The sequence below is a fragment of the Oratosquilla oratoria genome, chromosome 2, assembly GCF_046742065.1.
Source record: "Oratosquilla oratoria isolate Oo_2021 chromosome 2, ASM4674206v1, whole genome shotgun sequence".
In the NCBI taxonomy this organism is placed as follows: Eukaryota; Metazoa; Arthropoda; class Malacostraca; order Stomatopoda; family Squillidae; genus Oratosquilla; species Oratosquilla oratoria.
Window position 1 is genome coordinate 88,157,364 of NC_134778.1, and position 5,000 is coordinate 88,162,363.

At 39.7% G+C, this 5,000-nt stretch overlaps 1 protein-coding gene across 4 annotated transcripts in view; it reads right to left on the reverse strand.

Moving 5' to 3' along the window:
* Nucleotides 1–5,000, reverse strand: part of LOC143040997 (uncharacterized) — a 637,849-nt gene that overhangs the window by 401,724 nt on the left and 231,125 nt on the right. The window lies entirely within an intron of this gene.

The window sequence follows — 5,000 nt, forward strand, 5'->3', positions numbered from 1 at the left end:
TTTGTCTCAACGCCTCCAAACTCAATATAGATCACAAACACAAATCTACATTTATCAAGTTACTTATCTACTTATTTGTAATTTATATTGATGACATCCTAACGTCATCATTTTATGTGATCATTCCTCATTTGTATTTGCTTTCTTCTTATCTATTTTTTCTTTTCTTATTATCATTATTATTATTCATCTCACGCTGGGTGATCCAAAGCTGCTTTTTTTTATATTGGTGATTCAGTCTCGTAATTCCTAACACTACTATCTAATATGATGATTTTTCACCCTTTTCTCATTTTCATTTGTATTTGTTTGCCTTTTAATTTTCCACCTCTTGTTTGTGAAATATTCAACTTGTTTATTTCTGCTCATATAGGTGAAAGTCCTGCACTACCTAAGTCTATTTTCACATGTTTTTTTTTCTTTTGTCCTTTTTTATTTATATTTGTTTTTCTTCTATTTTTTTTTTTTTTTGTCATTTCTTCAACATGTCTATTTCTGTTCACGTCTATGAATCAGTCTTGCCCTCTCTCTTTTTATGTGATTTTTTCTCATTCCTTGTTTATATTTTAATCTGGTGTCAGCTTTAAGGAATATTTTTCAAGACTATGTATAGAAACCTACCGACGAGTGATAGGTGCACATGTCCTTTATTCGTCAATAGATGAGTCTGATGACGTGGGTTCGGCCCTTTGCATGTTGAACCATCATTCAGCCAATGTCGGAGAGGGAAGAAAGAAGGTGAGGAGAATACACTGGGAGGCGATGAGTACCTGCGGCCGAAGCCGCAGCCTTTGCCCTTGTATGCGCTATGGGGAATGTTGGGGCGGGTAACTAACAGTCACAGCTGGGAATCGGAGAGAAACCCGAGGTTCGAACTCATAACTAAGCAAATACAAGACCGGCACGCTCTAGATGGCGTCACCAGCCCACTTTGGGAAGAAGAAACTCCCAAAATAACCACGTAGCACGTAAACGCTTGATCACGTGGGCGAACGTTCTGTAAACAGCACTTCATAACAACCGTAGAGTCTCTTCATTGTGGGCCGGGTCTGAATGGCGGCGTATTTTTGGCCACAAAAGAGGGCAACCCGACCATAAATTCCCTCCGTAATCGAGCCTCTTCGATGAAGACGTCGTTTGAATAAATTATTTCTTCCCCCAACCATTCACAGCATCACACACCCTCCTATATTTCCCCCACATTTCACAACATTCCCCCCCCACATTCCCCACACCCACCCACATCCCCCACAGAAGTCGTTCCCTATGAGGCGGGCGGACAGCGTCACATTACTGAACACGCAGAAGGTTCAGGGTAAGGATTTTGAAAATTGTTTAACTCCAGATTAAGGAAAAAGAAAATGGGATTTTCATCACTGAAATGACATTAATACCTAACTTTTTTCTCATTTCCATATTTTACTCAAAATCGTGCGCTGGTGACTCCTGGGTTCGAATTCTTACTCTTTTCCGGTTCCCAGGAGTGACTGTCTGTTCTCTGACCCACCAAACAGTCTCCAAAGTGCATCATAGGGCAAAGTGGTGGCTTCGGCCACAGATACGTAGCACCTCTTATCGTAGGCTCCTCACCACCATATTCTATTTACTTGATACAGTGTTTCCCTCTCAGTGAACCAAAATAAGTTTTCAACAACATTGGTATTTATTAAATCTGATAGACCATCATTCACTGGCAGCTGGGAAAAGTAAATCATTAACTTTCACTACGAAGAGAGTCTTTCTAAGCTGAATAAAATCACCTGGCGGCAGTCAGAGTGAGTAATGTATAAGAAAAAAGCGAAAGGTTAATCGAGAGTCTCGGTGTGTTGAAATATATTTTTCTTAGTTGAATAGAATCCACTATCCCGCAGATAGAATTAATAACATGAATATAAAAACACCGTAATAAAAACTACCAACTTCATTACAGACACTTTTTGGTCTATAACAAGGTCGAGTGCAGATAGAAAATAAATAAGATAAATAGATAATAAATGAATGAATATATAAATAGATAAACAGAAATTATACGATAGATAAAAAGTAAATATATGTATAAAACCCTTATAGAATAAACAAACGCCCAAAGAAGCAAACAAAACAAAGAAAAAGCAAATTTACAAACAATACGTCATATATTTAGGCGTTTGTCCAAAAGTGACTCTTAAAACATCGAACTGTGTACCACATTCCATCACCCTTTCAGGAAGTTTATTCCATTCAGTAACTACGCGATTGGAATAAGTGTTTCTACCTACCTCAAAGTTAAACCTACGTCCTGATTTTATCCATCTGAGTGATGGTTCCCCCCGTCACCCCCTACCCCTCACTCCGGATGAGAGGAGTGTTGTGGGAGGGGTGTTGTTGTGGGAGGAAGTGGGATCTTTCAGTGGAATAAGAATAATCTGTTGCCTTCCCTGCCAAACATAGTCTGTGAGGTGCGTCACCGCCATGAATACCTCAAAAAGTTTTTTTTTTTTTTTTTTTTTTTTTTTTTTTTTTGTCTGCCGTCTCGTTGCAGCTTTTGGTCTCCCTCTGCTTTGACTTTGGCCTCGTGAGCGTCCTTCCCCCCCCCTCCTCCGCCCACCCTTTCCTTCCGAAAATAATCGTAAGACCCATAACCTTTCGTTCCAAGCCAGCCTTTGTCCTCCTTGGTCATTTCCACTTCCGGCTCTTCCAGAGACCTTTCCAGAATTTTCAAGACTCCCATCACAGTTTCCAAGACTCTCGTTGTCTTCATCCTGAGTTCCAGCTCTAATAATTAGTCAAGAATTTAAATATTCAATTTTCGACAATCTTTCTCTCTCTTTATCTATCAATCTACCTACCTACCTGTCTGTCTCTCTCTCTCTCTCTCTCTCTCTCTCTCTCTCTCTCTCTCTCTCTCTCTCTCTCTCTCTCTCTCTCTCTCTCTCTCTCTCTCTCTCTCTCTCTCTCTCTCTCTCTCTCTCTCTCTCTCTCTCTCCCTACCTCTCCTTTTCCATCACCCTCTCCTTTTCCCTATCCCTATCCCCCTCCCTCCCTCTTTATCTCTCTATCTCTCTATCTACCTATCTATCTATTTATCTATCTACCTAACTGCCTACCTGTCTATCTATCTATCTATCTATCTATCTATCTATCTATATATATCTATCTATATATATTTATATATATATCTATATATATGTATATATATTTTGTATATATATATGTATATATATATATATATATATATATATATATATATATATATATACTGTGTGTATGTGTGTATGTATGTATACCTTTCTGCCTCTTTTAGTCTTCACGTTCATTATTTCTTGAAGACTAACAAAATAATAAACTCTTTCATTTTTGTTTGACTTTTGAGCCGGAGTCGTCTTCGTCCCTTTCAGGAAACAGTGAGGAAGAGAAACACATTTGTTTTATGTGGAAAGTTATGGTGAGCTTAAGTCTAGTCTGGAATGCAGGGTAGCTGGAGGCGACCGCTCTCTTTCTCCAGTACAATGGATTGCAATTTGAAAGAGGAGCTGGGGGACCATTGGTCTTTGACAGAAGCAGCAGCAACAACAACAACAACTAGAGAAGCAGCAGGAACTGGAGAGGTATCAGTAGTAATAATAGCAACAGAGACAGAAGCAGCACCAACAGAAGGAGCAACAGACGGAGGAACAATAGCAACAACAATTAGAGAAGCAGCAGGAACTGGAGAGGTATCAGTAGTAATAATAGCAACAGAGACAGAAGCAGCACCAACAGAAGGAGCAACAGAAGGAGGAACAATAGCAACAACAATTAGAAAAGCAGTAGGAACTGGAGAGGTATCAGTAGTAATAATAGCAACAGAGACAGAAGCAGCACCAACAGAAGGAGCAACAGACGGAGGAATAATAGCAACAACAATTAGAGAAGCAGCAGGAACTGGAGAGGTATCAGTAGTAATAATAGCAACAGAGACAGAAGCAGGACCAACAGAAGGAGCAACAGAAGGAGGAACAATAGCAACAACAATTAGAGAAGCAGCAGGAACTGGAGAGGTATCAGTAGTAATAATAGCAACAGAGACAGAAGCAGCACCAACAGAAGGAGGAACAATAGCAACAACAATTAGAGAAGCAGCAACAACTTGAATGGGATCAGTATCAATAAGAACAATAACAACTAGATAAACAGCTGCAGTTGGGTTGGCATCGGTAGTAATAATATCAGAAGCAGGAATTACAACAACAAACAACAACTACAGCAACAACTTGGGAAGCAGCAACAACTGGATCGGCATATGTATCAACAATAGTAGCAACAGCGTCAATAACAACTACTACTGCTACTATTAATACTACAATTACTACTACTACTACTACTACTACTACTACTACTACTACTACTACTACTACTACTACTACTACTACTACTACTACTACTACTACTAGAACACAGCAACAACTGAGGTTGCACCAGTAAGAACAACAAAAGCAACAGCTACAATAGCAATAACTACAGTAAGAACAAAAACAACAACAACAACAACAGCAATTACTACAATAACAACGACAATAGCAACTGAAACATATCAGCAGAAACAATAAAACTAAGCACAACAACAATAACCACAACAATTGCAACAGTTCTAACATCTGAAAATCTAACAATGCAACAGAGTATAAGCTTTACATCTACATGACCTCAATAAACTACAAAGATCAGGCAAATATGAAGCATAGAAAACAGACAACGGCTACGGCGCCATCTCTCCCCAAAAGCAGCAAACTATTCAAACCAGACTTTCGAATGGACCCACGGTTAGGTTCGGGTTTTTCCCCCTTCCACCCCAGCGTACCCTGGGGCTCTCCAAGACTCTGCCTTGCACCTGTTTTTCCTCATAGATCCACGCATGTCCAGACACTCAAAAACAAGAGACGACTGCAAGCAAAACAAATGGACGGATCAGAACTTACGTGTTAACACCTCGCCCCCCATCCACAAGTGGAAGCTTTTATCAATGTTCCCCTTTTTTTGCG